The sequence below is a fragment of the Calypte anna genome, chromosome 3 (genome assembly GCF_003957555.1).
Source record: "Calypte anna isolate BGI_N300 chromosome 3, bCalAnn1_v1.p, whole genome shotgun sequence".
Classification (NCBI taxonomy): domain Eukaryota; kingdom Metazoa; phylum Chordata; class Aves; order Apodiformes; family Trochilidae; genus Calypte; species Calypte anna.
In genome coordinates this window covers 112,640,883-112,657,795 of record NC_044246.1, presented here as the reverse complement: position 1 = coordinate 112,657,795, position 16,913 = coordinate 112,640,883, and the positions used below count along the sequence as shown (strand labels likewise).

General features: G+C 45.4%; 1 protein-coding gene and 1 long non-coding RNA gene across 3 annotated transcripts in view; one reads left to right on the top strand and one right to left on the bottom strand.

Annotated features, from left to right (window-relative positions):
* XKR6 (XK related 6) overlaps nucleotides 1-16,913 on the bottom strand; it is a 288,902-nt gene that overhangs the window by 119,359 nt on the left and 152,630 nt on the right. The gene's annotated exons all lie outside the window — the stretch shown is intronic.
* On the top strand, nucleotides 8,065-12,612 carry LOC115598034. Its single transcript, XR_003987339.1, has 3 exons — nucleotides 8,065-8,261; nucleotides 11,189-11,318; nucleotides 12,382-12,612. It is a non-coding gene; the product is annotated as an uncharacterized LOC115598034 (long non-coding RNA).

Here is a 16,913-nt window from a genome sequence, read left to right as displayed (position 1 = left end):
TGGTTCCAGGAAACTCCAGTGGTACCAATCCTAGGACACGTTTGTTGTCAGGAGGTTCAGATGCTGAGGAAGCATCCACTTAAAACTCAGGATAATTAATGGTACAAGAGCAACCTCCTATTAGATGGTTCTACAAAGAAGTGATGTGATCCCTCAGTCTCTGGATGCTCATTCCCTTTGGGAAGCAATTCCTACTGGTAGCAAAGAGACTGTGAGGAGCAGACTGAAGATCTCCAACATCAAATCTCAGTAAGAACATCTGTTAGACCTGATCAAAGGAGACCTGGGGTTGGGAAAGGAACAAAACCCTTTGAGTTATGTTCCTGGTGTAATTTTTCTACAAGAATTTACCCATAAGTGGTATTGATGGGTACTAATGCTCAGGATCAAAACTCTTCTTATTGGGCTGCTAGAGTTTCAGCTGGGTTGATCAATACAGCAGTAGAAGTGGAAACCAACAGGATATTCTGAGGTACAAGATAAACTTTTTTCCCAGCTCAGGATTCAACCTACTGAGTTGTTTGGAAAGAAATCTTTGAAACTGGACACAAAGTGTTTGATTCATTAAGCTACACTGAGATGTTTAGTGGCACTTGAGGTGCCATGGAGAATTTAAACCACATCCCAATGCCTGGCTGAGAAAGGTCCTGGGAAAATATTGCTTTTCAGACAAGCTGGAGGCCAAGCAGATGCCCCAGAGCTCTGCAAATAGTACCAGAAAAATCAAATCCCCAGTCTTTGTTTTGGGGTGAGCTGAATTAAAACTACTATTACTGGGATCATAAAACAGTTTGGGATGGAAGGGACCTAAAAGAACACCCAGTTCCAACAAAATCACAGAATCACAGAATGTTTAGGTTGGAAGAGACCTCCCAGATCATCCAGTCCAACCTTTGAGCAACACCATACTCTAACTACTAAAGCGTGTACTTAAGGACCAGGTCCAAATGCCTTTTAAATGCCTCCAGGGATGGTGACTTCCTCACTGTCCCAGGCCATTTCAATGCCTGACAACCCTCTCAGTGAAAAAAATGTTTCCCAGTATCATAGAATCATAGAATCATAGAATTGGCTGGGTTGGAAGGGACCTCAGAGATCATCAAGTCCAACCCTTGATCTACTACTGCTGCAGTTACTAGACCATGGCACTGAGTGCCACATCCAGGCTCTTTTTAAATATCTCTACCACTAGTTTCCTGGGCAGCCCATTCCAATGCCTGATCACCCTCTCCCTAAAGAAATTCTTTCTAATATCCAACCTAAACCTCCCCTGGCACAACTTGAGACTGTGCCCTCTTGTCTTGTATCTAGCCTAAACCATCATATTTATTAAAATCCATTTGTATTTATATATATATATATAAAATGTTTGCAGAGTGATTGCTTTCAGCAGAAAACCCCCAAAAAAGCAATGACTGCAGAGCATCACCTGGAGGGTTGTGCAAAGGTGTAATAGGAACATCTTTGCCACGTGTGTCTTGTCCCTGAAGTGGAAATTTGAGGAGATGGTGTGTGTGGTGTGTGACTGCAGGGAGGGTTTTGCCTGTGCCTGCTGCCCCCATCAACCTCCCTGCCATGGTAATACAACCAGTTTGACCATGACCATAGTTGCTGTGGACTGGGTGTTTGTAGACCTTGACACCCAGCACCCATGGGGACCCTTCCATGGAGTCATGGAGATGTAGGGTTTGAAACCTGCAGGGTGAACTCAACCTGCTCATGGATTCTCAGGGGAAATTTGCAGAGATTGAGGCATCCAAAGACTGAGTTTCCACTTCAGCAGAGTAACAAGACCCTTTGTGTCTCTCCAGGATTTCAGCAGAGTAAGAAGAGCAGTGGCTTTCCTGGCTCAGTGCCCTTGGACCAGCAACATTTCCGCTGCCTGGAGGAGGTGATTTGGATGGATTCCTCTTCTATCTAAACCCTCCTTCAAATGAGCATTACAAGAAGCTTCCAGAGGGCACATCGTGCTGGCACAGCACCTCTGGAGATCCAGGTTTTCCCTTGCTGAAGTCACTCCCTTTTTTGCTTCTAATACACAACCCACTTTGGCACCTTGGCCACCTCTTCCAGCCTACCTCACAGGGAAGTTTGGATGCTCAGGCACATCAGGTTTATGCAGCTCTTGAAGGATGGGAAGCAATATGTATGTTACTAGTTTATTCACACAAAAAAAATAAATGTCTTCTTGAAGCAGTAACTCTGATCTTTTGGTGTTATTAATAATTTTCTCCATGGTTTTGACCCAAGGCTCATTGGATTGTGCAGTCTTCTCTCTCACATATTCCCAAGTGATTCTGCCCCTATACTCAGCCCTGGTGAGGCTACACCTCGAGTCCTGTGTCCAGTTCTGGGCCCCTCAGCTCAGGAAGGATATCGAGGTCCTGGAGTAGGTCCAAAGGAGGGCAACCAGGCTGGTGAAGGGACTCGAGCACAGACCCTATGAGGAGAGGCTGAGGGAGCTGGGGCTGTTCAGCCTGGAGAAGAGGAGGCTCAGGGGAGACCTCATTGCTGTCTACAACTCCCTGAAAGGGGATTGTAACCGGGTGGACGTTGGTCTCTTTTGCCAGACAACTTTCAACAAGACAAGAGGGCAGGGTCTTAAGTTGTGCCAGGGGAGGTTTAGGTTGGATATTAGAAAGAATTTCTTTACGGAGAGAGTGATCAAGCATTGGAATGGGCTGCCCAGGGAAGTAGTGGATTCTCCGTGTCTGGAGATATTTAAAAAGAGACTGGATGTGGCACTCAGTGCCATGGTCTAGCAACCGCAACGGTGGTTCAAGGGTTGGACTCGATGATCTCTGAGGTCCCTTCCAACCCAGCCAATTCTATGATTCTATGATTCTATGAAATAATACAGAAGAAGGAAAAGCTGCAGTAGCAATCAGTTTTGATGGTGTAATATAGCATTTAGGATTAAGACAAAGTGTGATTTTTTTCAAGCAGCTCTTGATTGCAAGGGAAAAAAATTATAAAATGGCAACCAGTAAACACTACCAGGAATGCAGACTTTATTAAATATATATAATTTTTTATATTTTTTTTTCCATAAATGGCCTGGACCATCTACTCAGAAACAGTTTCCTACTCAGTTTCCTTCATCTGACTTGAAAAGATGTCAGGACACACAGCCCTGAGCTCATCCAGGTGCATTAAAATGAAAACAGGAGTTTCCCCATGGAACAAAACCTGTTTCTAGCACCTTAATTGATCCTCATGTCTTTGAATTTGTAGCTGTATAAAGTCAAAGAAAAGGGTGCTCCTTCACCACAACTGTGGCCTTTGTCTCTTTTTTCTCTTTTTTTTCATCTTCCTTCCTTCCTTCCTTCCTTCCTTCCTTCCTTCCTTCCTTCCTTCCTTCCTTCCTTCCTTCCTTCCTTCCTTCCTTCCTTCCTTCCTTCCTTCCTTCCTTCCTTCCTTCCTTCCTTCCTTCCTTCCTTCCTTCCTTCCTTCCTTCCTTCCTTCCTTCCTTCCTTCCTTCCTTCCTTCCTTCCTTCCTTCCTTCCTTCCTTCCTTCCTTCCTTCCTTCCTTCCTTCCTTTTTTTTCTTCTTTTTTTATGTATGTCATGAGTCTAAAAAGAACCCAAATCAAAACCACAAAGGAAATGCTGAAATCAAAAAGGTCAAATTAATGCAAAGGTTGCACAACTTTTATTTCCTTTGTCTTGTCTTACCTTTCCCATTAAATCTCAAAACTACTCATCCTGTTAGTCTGAGGAGCACATGTCCAAACATCCCCTGTTTTCTTAGAAAGAACAAAGCGTCCTGGACTGAAGCAGGGCAGAACCAATTTGATTTTCAGTGATTTTGCTCCTCATTAAAGTCTCTGCTGAGCAGCTGCAGTGGCTGAGCTGAGCAGTGTGTTTGTCAGTGGCTGCTTGGGGGGCTGATCAGGGCTTTGGAGTTACTGCTGGAGAATGGGGGGCAGGAAGGCTCCTGGTTACACATCTACGTATGGGAACCAAGGTCACTGCTCGGTTCTGATCAGCTTCTTGTGGGCCAGGAACAAAAGGGAGGGAAAGGACTCCCAGCTGAGCCCCTCCTGCAGGGCAGAGCATTCTGGGCAGGTGACCCAAACTGCCCCAATCAGCGTTGCATCCCATACACATCAGGCTTGGTGTAAAGCTGTGGGATCATGAGGGTCAAGCTCTCTTCATCCATGGCTGGTGTGTCCTGGAAGGACTCCATCCCTTCCTCTGCCTTTGATCCCAATCCATGTGCTCCTGAACCCGTGGGCTCCTGAATACAGTTCCCACCTGCTGCTGGGGCCAGGAGCCCAGTGTGGGGCTGTCCCAGGGCCAGTCCTGCAGCCTTGCTGGTCATCTGATTTTTACTGGTGGGGAGAGATATTTACTTTGCATATATTTGTGTATATTTGTATATTTTTCATTATTTTCATCTCCACCCTTACTGTTTCATTAAAGCTGCTCAGTTTAGTTTCCCACCCATAAGTCTCTCTCCCCCCTTCTCTTTCCTTTCCCTTTCTGGGAAGGGAGAGGGGTTCCCAGAGAGCATCTCTAAGGCCTTTAATTGCCATCCCAGTTAAACCTTGGCACAAGATTTCTGTAAGCTGCATTTGTGCAAGAAAATAAAAGTCTTGGCTTCTACAGCTTTGGATCTGTCTAGATGACTTTCTTCTGAATCAATATTTACACCAGAACCATAGTCTGGAAGTACTGAATGACACCAAGGGCAACATATTCTTAGATTCATCATATTTCACTTATTTTAGTCACTGCTTAGAGAGAAAAAGCCTGAGGATTTAGCAGTGACCCATGTTTGAAGCCACCTCAAATAATCTGCTTGATGGGATACCCACTACAGACATGGATGACTTGTTCTCCATCCATAAAGTTTCTCCTAAAAATAACCTCTGCTATTAAGTCTGGATGAGTTCAGGACAAACTGAGCCTCAAATTTCCCTTCTGTCCTCACAAAACACATCTGTAGAGTACAAGTCATAGAGGTGTTGGTTCAAACAAGGTTATCTCCATTTCTTTCTTTAAACATTCATGGAATCATGGAAGCATAGAATGGGTTTGGATGGGATGGACCTTAAAGAACCAAACTGCATGGTTAGGGACACCTCCCACAGCCCAGGTTGCTCCAAGCCCCATCCAACCTGGGCTGAGACACTGCCAGGGATGGGGCAGCCACAGCTTCTCTGGGAAACCTATTCCAGGATCTCACCATCCTCAAATTATGGAATTTTTTCCTAATATCCAACCTGGATTTCCCCTCTTCAAATTTTAACCCATTTCCCCTTGTCCTCTCCCTACCCCCCCCGTGTCCAAAGCCGTCCCCCAGCTTTCTTGGAGCCCCTTCAGATATTGGAAGGTTGCTCTGAGCTCACCTGGGAGCCTCCTCTTCTCCAGCTGAACAACCCCAATCCCTCAGCCTGGTTTCCCAGGGAGGTGCTCAGCCCTCTGAGCATTTGAGTGGCTCTGCTCTTGACACATTCCAGGAGATCTGTGTCCTTCTGATGTTGGGGACTCCAGACCTGGATGTTGCACTTCATTTCCATCAAAGTCTTTTGGTTCACCCCAGCAGTCATCCAACAGCTGAAACCAAACTCTTGTATAGTGCAGCCCAAGTTATGAGAGAAAAAGGATCTTATGATTGATGTAGACCTTCCAAAGCTAAGGCAGGACCTCAGAAAACTTCTGCCTTGATCACCTGAAGAACAGTGATTGGGTTATGGACTTTCCAAAAATTTGCTAATGGGTGACTTCTTCCCCTCACAGGTGGCGTTGAGCCAGATCAGAGATGTTCCCATGGTTTATCTTGGACAGCCACTTCTGTCACTGGGACTGGAATTCCCCCACTGAAAGCTCTTTTCATGCATGAGCAGCCTCTCTCCGGTGCTCCATCAAGGGGAACAAACATTTTGTACCTTCCCCCCACTGTGATCTTCACGTGTCTGCAAATATCTGTTTCTCAGTCACTTTTTCCTTGCCCTTTGCAACAGGGGAACTCCACACCACTGCTTGCTGCAGTTTTTTTTTTTACTCCTAGATCATCAGAGGTTTTCATTAAGTTAATTCTCCCCTTCTGTTCTAGCAGATTAGTTACTCATCAGTTGTACTGATGGCCACTCAGTGTCCTCCAGGGATAAATTGATTTGCAGAAAACAGACTACACGAGGCAATAATCCAAGCAGAAAAAGCAAAAAGCAAACTAACAAGCCCCATAAAGGAACAGTGAACCAAAGAGATCAATTTATTCTTTCTGGGTGACAACTTGTCTTTTCTTCATGAGGACAAGTCCCATTCAAAATCCCCCAACCCTTTTCTTTACTACCAGGTGAAATAATGACTGTGAGACATCTCAAGATCAACAGCTCCCCATCAGTATCAGCTCTCCTGCTTTGGCTGTCAGCCTCTGATAGAACAAGAAGAAATGGCCTCAGTTTTTAGAGGAATGGAGGTTTAGACTGGGGATAGGGACAGTTTCTTGATGGGAAAGGTTGTCAGGTCCTGACTCAGGCTGCCCAGGGCACTGAGGAGTTACCATCTATGAAGGGATTTAAAGGCCACGTAGATGTGGTGCTGAAGGACATGGGTTTGGGTTGGACTTGACAATGCAGAGTTAATGGTTGGACCTGATGACCTGAAAGGTCTTTTCCAACCAAGTCTAAAATTCTGGTGCTCAAGGAGAAGGAAGGAGTGGGGAACCTCCCCAGGATCCTTTTCCCCAAGCAGCCTTCAAGGGGACTGTTGTCATCCCATGTTATCCCATGAAGAAAACCTGGACCTGGGACATGTTTTGCTGCATGCTCCAGATGGAGCTGGGGGAGGGAGGTGAGGAGGATGGAGCTGTTCCCCCTTCCTTCCTTCTAACTGATTTTGTTTGATTCCAAAGAGCATGGAACAACATGTGACATGTGCTGTGGGTCAACCCCAGCTGTGTTTGCTCAGGAGCCTCACTCCCCAAAACAAACACCAGTGGAACAGACAGGAGGAGAATTATGCAAGGACCCAGCACTGCAGAGTAGGTCTCATGTGAGCAGAATAAAGGGGACAGTCCCCTCCCTTGGCCTGCTGGTCGTGCTGGTGATGCCACCCAGGACACAGGTGGCTTTGGGGACTGCAAATGTACATTGCTCATGTTCAACTTTTCAGCCACCAAGTAGAGTTGGTTATGTTTTGTCTAGAAAGTCAGAGAGAGTGAGATGTGAGGTTCTTTGTAGCAATGTCAGGAAGGTGAATAGCAGCAAGGAAAAATGTTATTCAGTCAAAGTTATTTGGGGCAGAGAATGAGTAGGTTTAGGCTCTCCACAAAGTTGAGAGGTTGAAAGGTTCTTTTGAACCTTGAAGGTTCTTCCTACATCAGAGGAGGAATGGGGATTCACATAGCAGGGGTGAGCAACACAACCTCAGCATCAAGACAGAGCTCAGCTGAGGGGGAAATGGGATGTAGTGTCCTACGGCAGAGTGACCCCATGGTGCCCAGTCCTTGCTGTCTAATCATTTCTTCATTTTTTGGTATAAATTCTTGGTGAAAGTCACAGATATGAAATGGAGAGAGGTAGAACTAGTTCAGAACTAAACCTAACTGACTGAGCATCACTTTAAGAATATCTGGGAGGATGGAGTTACTTCCACATCTGCAGATTTCATAGCCAGGAGGAAGAATGCTCACAACCCTTTCACTCCAACCCAGCTTCCTTCAGCTGCAGCCCTACAACTGGGGACTGAAGCTCTGATCCTTTCCTGCATTTAGAGAGGTTTTGTTGCCTCCTTGCAGCTTTGCAGGCCACCTGCCCAGCTTTTCCTGTGCTCACCATGCCTGGGGGCTGGGGGGGGAGGACAATCTGTCACAAGACCCCTGGCCAAGAGCCATGGGGCATCATCAGCTCTGCACGGTTGACACATCAGAGGAACCCACCTCCCTCCTCCACCAATCCTGTGGCCTCCCAGGGTGCAGCCCCCAGCTGGCAGAGAGATAATGTGGCTGCTCAGGTCAAGCATCTTACACTGAGTTAGGTTGCAACATCTTCATACATCACCCATGGCTATGGTGACAGGCCAATGAACTCACTGTTCCTCAAGACAACCACTCCTCCATCCCCCTGCTTGCTGCCCTGCTTCATCCCAGAGCCTTTATAAGTGGGAGGACAACTCATCTTCTGCCTCGAACATCACCTTCTTGTACACCTTGGAATACCTGCACAGAGCATCCCACTACCAGCTGGGCAAGCATGAGAATCCTTTTCTTCCTCGTCACTGTTCTCATCTTCCTCTTCCAGGCTGCTTCTCCAGGTAAGGCTGAAGAGAGATGAGATGGAGGCTGAGAGGGTGCATGTGCAGAGCAGTCCCTAGAGCTCAGTGCTGAGGTTTTATATTATCTTGGACTCCAAGATTTTAATCTCCAAAGTCTCCTTCCCAAGCTATTGAGCTGAGATCCTTCATGGGTCTCCTGAGGGTCTCTAGTATCTTGTGTTCCAGTTGCATGATGGAATGAAAAAGATGCTCCTGTGTGTTCAGGCAATTATTAGGCTGATGTTTAAGACACAACCCTGCTGTGTCAGAGCTTTCTCTTCTCTCATTTACATCCACACCTCCTAATTGTGTATTCTAGGTCAGTAGACCTCCTGATTTTTTCTTTGCCTGGACTTTGTACTGTCAGTGTTCATTTAGAGGGTATGGAGCCCAGGCATCCTTCCAGGCTGCTCAGGGATTTCAGAGAAATTTAAGCTATTTCCATCCCTGCTTCTGTTTGCTGTAGACTCAATTTTGTACCTACTTTCCTAGACCAGCAAATGTCTGTCTACCCAATGAGGAAATGTAGAACCACTTAGGACAAAAATGGGCACCTGTAGGAGCTTCAAACAAAGCCTGCACTGTGTGCTTCTGGATGGCTTTCATGGGATTTTCTTATTTTATGTGTTCTAAACAAAATCCCTAATTTCAAAGTGACCCCTGAGTTGGTTGTAGGGATGGTGCAATCCCAGTAGAGTCTCTGGGAAAGGGCAACAAGTTATCTTCTATCATAAAGAGGCCCATACAGAAAGGACACTTAACACTGAAGGGCTTTTTAATTTTGGAGACAAGGCAAACCGAGGTCTAATGATGTCTTTAAAAGCAGCTGAGGGAAAGCAGCAACACAGAATACTTGAATAAGATGTGGTCAAGAGAAAAGAGCTGAGAGCCCCAAGGTTGGAATGTCCTGGTAGCTGTGGATTCAGCTGGACACAGCAACCACTGGGTGAGATAACCAGGTTTGTGCTTAGAAAGAGGTTCAGAGAAGAGAATTCTAGAATGGTTTGGGTTGGAAAGGTCCATAAAGACCATCTAGTTCCAACCCCTGTCATGGGCAGGAATACTTTCCATTAGCCAGGTTGCTCCAAGCCCCATCCAACCTGCTCTGAGACACTTCCAAGGATGGGGCAACCACAGCTTCTCTGGAAACCTGTCAAGGTCTCACCACCCTCAAATTATCGAATTTCTTCCCCAGATTTCATCTCAGTCTCCTCTCTTCCAGTTTAAAGCCTTTCCCACTCATCCCATCACTCAATGCCCTGGTCCAAAGTCTCTCTCCAGCTCTTCTTGAAGAGTTGGGGCAGCTGGCAAGGGCTTCTTCTGCCTTTTATGTGCACAGCTGTACAAGGCTCCAGGTAATAGAAAAGATTTAAATCATACAAAAATAACACAATTCCCAGGGAGAATAAGTAATATTTAACCAGGAATTACTGTGAACGCAAACTAAGAGCTGGCATTTCAGCTGGGGCAAGCCCAGCCATATCCCCCTGTGATGTTGGGTCATCTCATGCTTCATCACCCTCACCATCATCTGAACATTTCACCCTTGAGTTTTTAACATATCAGCACAGGAAAATACAATAATTCACATGGTGACACAGCACAAGGGCTTCCTGTCAGCTTTCTGCTTCCTGCAGGGAAAATCAAAACAGGAGATGATGGCCACGAGTCATAAATACAGTTGTTGAAACTTGAACTGAAATTTTGAAGAAGCTCATTTAGGAAAATTTATTACAGTAATCACTTTTTTTTTTCCCTGAGGTTAATTTTTAAGATATAAATTTTAAACTGTACCAAATAAACTAAGTATAATTTAAAATAAACATTTTAGACTATCATGTCCCTAGGGAAAGAAGAATGTAACATTTGTCTTTGATGAAAATAATGTAGCATTTATGTGTGTAGAAAAACATAGAAAAAATTGTAACATTTTCCTTGATAAAGAAAAATGCCCGTTTTTCTTTGTAAAGAAAAATAGTCCTCAAAGATGACTAAATCACCAATGAATAAGACTTCACTAGAGGTGAGTAAATATCTAATGGTTAAGTGGACAAAAATTAAAAAGTCTGAAAAAAAGTGCAGCTCTACACGAGTGAGAGAGACATCCAAATCTTGAGATATTCCTAAATATCAGGAAGAAATTATTCATGGTGAGGGTGGTAAGACTCTGGAATAGGTTGCCAAGGGAGGTTGTTGATGCCCCATCCCTGGAGATTTTAAGGCCAGGTTGGGTGGGGCTTGGAGCAACCTGGGCTGGTGGGAGGTGGCAATGCCCATGGAGGGGGATTGGAGCTGGGTGATCATTAAGGTTCCTTCCAATCCAAACCATTCTATAATTCCATGGCTTTTCTGTGTTTCTTAGGGCTTTTTCTCCTAACCTGGTCATTCTGGTCACTGGAAAGCCAAGCCCATGTGTTGCAGGAAGAGCCTTTCTTGCTCCTGAGGCTCAACAAGCTGCTGACCTCTCCATTGCCTTGCACAAGAGTGAGATTCACTCTGTGGGTGTGTGTCCCACCTTTATTGGCCCCCTGGTCTTGCTCATGCCCAATAGAGGCCTGTCCTAACCAGGCATAGGTGGACTCACACCCACTCTTTGGCAACTCGAGGCACCTGGCTGTCTTGTTTCTCTACACCCATGTCTGCAGGAGAAATGCTAAGGAAGGAGGCACTTATCAACAACTCACTATTGATCAGCCTCTCCAAGCTTAAAGTTTGTAAAAACCTTAAGAAGGTTAAGAAGACCTTAAAGATTCTTAAGGTTAAAGACCTTAAGAAGGTTTGCTTAGGTTACCCCAATCCCAAACCAGGCACCGTGACAGCAAACCCCATACCCCACCAGACAGACCCCATCCTGCAGCTCTGTAGATACTAGATATTGACAAATAAACATGAATTTTCCTTTTTTTCTTTTTTTTTTTCTTAATCAGCATACAGCCAGGAAGCTGCTGACACCTTAACTTGCAGGCAGAACAGGGGCTCCTGCTCCTTTGTTCCCTGCTCTGCTCCTCTGGTTGACATCGGGACCTGCCGGGCTGGGAAGCTGAAATGCTGCAAATGGTAAGATGAATTCACCCAAAAAAATGCTGCTGCACCAACAGCAAGTGGACTTCCTGGGCTTTTTTTCCTCTTCTAGGATCTCCAGCCCACTGCACTCTCTAAAAAAAAAAAAAAATAAAATAAAAAAAAAAATCCAAACTTTGAATTATTTGATTTCGTGGCTGGTAGCAAAAAGGCAGAGACTCCTGGTGACAAAAATACCAATCTGTTTTCTCTGAAAAAACAGAGGGAGAGGGTGATGATGAACAGGGAAGGAGCTGGAGTCTGCATGGCCAATATTGTTAATAGAATACCAGGTATTCAAGACCAGGTTGGATGGGGCAAGTTGGAGCAAACTTGGTCTAGTGGAAGGTGACCCTGCTCATGCAGGAGAGTTGGAACTGGATGAGCTTTAAGGTCCCTTCCAACCTAAAACCATTCTATGATTCTATGATATTACTGATACCATCAGCACCAGTGGGAAGGCATCAGCACCAGTGGGAAGGTATCAGCACCTACAGGAGATGTCCCATGGGGAGTGATGCTGCCATATCTCATGGTCCAGCTCTGCAGCTGGTGGCATTTCATATCACAAGAGCTGTAACAGATAGACCCCTTTTTGGATTCCATATATCTTATTTATATTATTGTTTTTAATTGTTATTTGCAGTTATATTTAATGTAATTGGGTTTGTGTGAAACACCATGCTGAAGGCTGCAAAAAAAAAGTGAGAAGTCTTGTCAGACAAGGCATGAAGGACATGTGTGAAAAAGAGAACAGCAGCCACTTTCTCCAGTGTAGATCCTTATTCTTAATTCAGTTTTATTCTTAAACTATACCCTGGCAGACATTCTGGCCCATCAGCAGCTGCCAGTGTGTGCTGAGTGGTGACATCCACATCATCCATTTTATTTGGGTTGGCTTATGGCTGGAAACACAGGTCAGGGGTCCAGAGTCTAAGGATCTTTGGTAGCCTTTAATTCTATTTTTTTACCTTATATCTCTAGTAGACTGGGATGGAAGGGTATAATTTTCTTGGATGGAGATAAGTGAGCTAACTAAGCAACTGATTCTTGTTTACAGGACACCCAGTTCCTAAAACTGACACCTCCCTGACCACACAAACAAGATCTATGAGCATTTGAAACATCTCCCATCTTTTGACATCAATGGATTCCAGGCTGGGTGCAAGCCTGGGGTTGCTTTCCATAGGGGTGAAGACCATTAGAAGCACATAAAGATCTGAGGAGGACTTCTTGTTCCCCAAAAAAGACATTTGCTGTCCTAATAAAAGCATCTCATTGTGTAAACCACGTTGCTGACATTTGCTTATTCATGCTGAGGCACTTTTTGTTGCTGTTCTTCACTGTCTATGAAAATCAAGCTGTAAATGAAGTTTATTTAACTAAACTAAGTTGATTTAAGTGAATGTCTCACCGAGTCCTGTTAAATCCTGCAGAGGGTTGCAGTGATTTGTGTGGGGATGTATTTCTTAATAAATTAAAAAAAAAAAAAAGGGGGTGGAGCCCATTCCCTCTGCCAGTCCAGGGCATCAGGTTGGGGTTCAGAGGGGCTCAGGCCTCTGCTCCTCAGCAAGGTCACATCTGGTACCCCAACCTGAAGTACTGGGAATGGCAACACAGAGAAACCTCAGGCTGGCAGAAAGCCAACTTTTTTAGGTTCTTCACCACTTTCATAGAATCATAGAATCATAGAATAGGCTGGGTTGGAAGGGACCTCAGAGATCATCGAGTCCAACCCTTGATCAACTACCGCCACAGTCACTAGACTATGGCACTGAGTGCCACATCGAGTCGCTTTTTAAATGTCTCCAGGGACGAAGAGTCCACCACCTCCCCAGGCAGCCCGTTCCAATGTCTGATCACCCTTTCCATGAAAAAATTCTTTCTAATATCCAATCTGAACTTACCCCACCACAATTTAAGACCCTGCCCTCTTGTCTTACTGAGAGTTGCCTGGGAAAAGAGCCCAACCCCCCCCTGGCTCCAACCTCCTTTCAGGGAGTTGTAGAGAGTGATGAGGTCTCCCCTGAGCCTCCTCTTCTTCAGGCTGAACACCCCCAGCTCCCTCAGCCTCTCCTCATAGGATCTGTGTTCGAGTCCCTTCACCAGCTTGGTTGCCCTCCTTTGGACCTGTTCGAGGACCTCAATATCCTTCTTGAACTGAGGGGCCCAGAACTGAACACAGTTTTCATGTCCTTCTGCTCCTGCTGCCTTGTTTAGTCCAGACCAGCATCACATCAACAGGAATTTTCTTCTCTTGATCTTAAACTTGTCATAAAAAATGAAAGAACAGTTCATGTTGGAAGGGACCTCAATGCATGGACACCTCCCCCAGCCCAGGTTGCTCCAAGCCCCATCCAACCTGGGCTGAAACACTGCCAGGGATGGGGCAGCCACAGCTTCTCTAGGAAACCTGGGCCAGAGGCTCAGCACCCTCACACTAAGAATTTCTTCCTAAGATCTCATCTCAATCTGCCTTCTTTCATCTTAAAACTGTTCCTTCCTTTCTGTTCCATCACTCCAGGCCCTTGTCCAAAGTCCCTCCCCCAGCTTTCCTGGAGCCCCTTCAGGCACTGGAAGGGGCTCTCTGGAGTCTTCTCCAGGCTGAACAACCCCAACTCTCATCCTGGCTCCAGAGCAGAGCTGCTTAACCCCTCTGATCACCTTTTGGGACTCTAGACTTGCTCCAACAGCTCCAGGTCCTCCTTATATCAAGCTATTTATGACTGCACCATGATGCCTGGAGAAGTGGATGGTGTGTCCATCAGCCTGAAGTCTCAGCACCTACTGTACAGATCCATCCCTTGCTTCCCTCTCCCATCCCTACCATCCCAGCATGCTACAAAGCCTTACAGGATTCCAGAGGAATGAGTCCTGCTCAATCTATACAAAAGCCAACAAGATTCAAGATAAGGGATGACTAAAAGCATCTCTATTCCCCAAGCCATGAGCTGCTATGGGTGGTTTTAGAGCTCTGAAAAGCATTTTGTTCCAGCTTCCTACCAGATACTATGGGTTTGTAGGACTGTTACTGGTCAACTTAATGAAGAGTTTCAAGTCATATTCTGGTCCATTCATGAGTTTGGTTTCCTTTCTTCTTCTGGGAGAAGTTCATCACAATGTTCCACTGACCTCAAGTGAGATAAAAGACAAATCCTCCAGCAAAAAACCACACCAAGACAGCTCCTCACCAGGATAAGGATGGGACAGAAAGTTTTCTGGAACAAGTTTATTAGAATTTATGGAGAAATGTAGACTATGAAATATGAACAGCTCAGCTGAGCACTCAGTGTCTCCTGAAGACTTTGTCTTCTGCTGCTAATGCCATTACTGACTCCAGGTGGAAAATAATGTGAGTATCTGATCTGAGGGACAAGGGAAAAACCTGCTCTGCATCCTTTCCTGCAGACCAACTTCTTCATGTTGGTGATCGTGTCAGATGTTGTTGTCCACGTTACAGCTTCAACAGAAAAAAAATTTAGAAAAATGAGAAATATTGGTCTTTTCTGGGTGGTTCCAGAATTGCTTTGAATCTTTGTTGTTAATTTGTGTTTTGTTTCTTTTTTTTTTTCTTGGAGGAGTTTTTTTTCCTTTCTGTTGTTGTTCATGTTTTGATGTGTGCATGTGAGCAGATGAGGTGCTACAGGGGAAGATTTAGTGGTTAGGGCTTCCAGGGCAGATGGTTGGACTTGATGATCTTGGAGGTCTTTTCCAACCTTGATGATTCTCTGATTCTGTAGTTCTGAAATGCATAAATTTCAGCTCAAAATTCCAGGTTTTCCTATGGGATGATGCATCTCCCAAATTGCCAAGAGTTCTCAGATGCCGGTGGGTGCTAATCATACTGGGAAAAAAATAAATAAAGGAAAGAGACTTTTAGATTCTGACCTTGTAACCAGGAAAATATTTGAAGAAGAAGCACAGAAGGCACTGAATGAGCACCAAGAGCTGATATTCCTGAATAACTTATCAGATCCCCTGTGCTCAGCCCTGGTGTGGCCAAGAAGACCAATGGCATCCTGGGCTGTGTCAGGAACAGCGTGGCCAGCAGGTCCAGGGAAGGGATTCTGCCCCTGTGCTCAGCCCTGGGGAGGCCACAGCTTGAGTCCTGTGTCCAGTTCTGGGCCCCTCAGCTCAGGAAGGAGATTGAGGTGCTGGAGCAGGTCCAGAGAAGAGCAAGGAGGCTGTGAAGGGATCCAGCAGAATTGCTGTGAGGAAGGGCTGAGGGAGCTGGGGGTGTTCAGGCTGGAGAAGAGGAGGCTCAGGGGAGACCTCATCACTCTCTCCAACTCCCTGAAAGGAGGTTGGAGCCAGGGGGAGGTTGGGCTCTTTTCCCAGGCAACTCTCAGCAAGACAAGAGGGCAGGGTCTCAAGTTGTGCCAGGGGAGGTTTAGGTTGGAGATTAGGAAGAATTTCTTTACAGAGACGGTGATCAGGCATTGGAATGGGCTGCCCAGGGAGGGAGTGGATTCTCCATCCCTAGAGGTTTTTAAGAAGAGACTGGATGTGGCACTCAGTGCCATGGGCTGGGAACCACGGGGGGAGTGGATCAGGGGTTGGATTTGATGATCCCAGAGCTCCTTTCCAACCTGGATGATTCTGTGATTCTGTCCAATGTGTGCACAGAGGAGTTTTGCACCCAAAGGGCAGACTGGATGTGTGAATGTCAGTAACAAACCAATTCCCCCAAGGAATCCCTGCCCTTCAGCACAGCCACAACTCACCACAGTCCGACAGCAAGGGACCCCTTGTTGGCAAGTTCCAAAGGGCCTCGTGGTGGGCAGAGGACAGGGGGTGGTGGAACAGATGCCTCCAGCCTGCTTGCACTGCTCGTTGTTATTTGGTGCACGCATGAAACCTGCAAAAAACCACAATTAACAAACAACAGAATCTTGATTTTCCTTTCTGAGGAAGACTCAGAAGAAGATGAAGCATCACAGCAGTATTTTACTCTCTCTGCAGGCTGGTCACATCCATACCATTAAATTCATCCTTTTTTTTTTTTTTCCAAAGTGGGAGGGTTTGGTGCATCCAATGCACCCAGGTGTCTGCTCACTGCTAAAGGGTGCTGAACACACTGGCAATGCTGTCCTCATATAAAATGAATTAAAACCCCTTTTATTTCTATTTGAGTTTCTCAGTGCCCACCAAACTCCCTCTGCATTTTTTTTTTTTGTATTTTATATAGCTCTTACCTAAAGTGCCTTGGAGCACTAAGAGGAGAACAGCAAAGAAAATGGAGAAGATCTTCATGCCTGCATTCAGTGGCACCAACTGCAACAGCTACTTTAAAAAAACAAACAGAAAGAGGTCATGCATTTGTCCAGAATTTATCATTCCCCAGTCCAAACATCACTTAGGATGTGTAAGCTGTAGTTTGCTAATAAAAAATCACCATTCATGCAACAGGCTAAATGTTCTAGAATAAATCTATTGAAATACCACACCCACAGAAGAGGCAGATCTGAATGCTTGAAATCAAGAAAATATATTTATGACTATCAAATTTAAAAAGAATTAGATGAATATTGTGATTTTCTTTCCATCACCTGCCAAGACAGCCTCCACCAGCTCCACTGAAGACTCCTATAT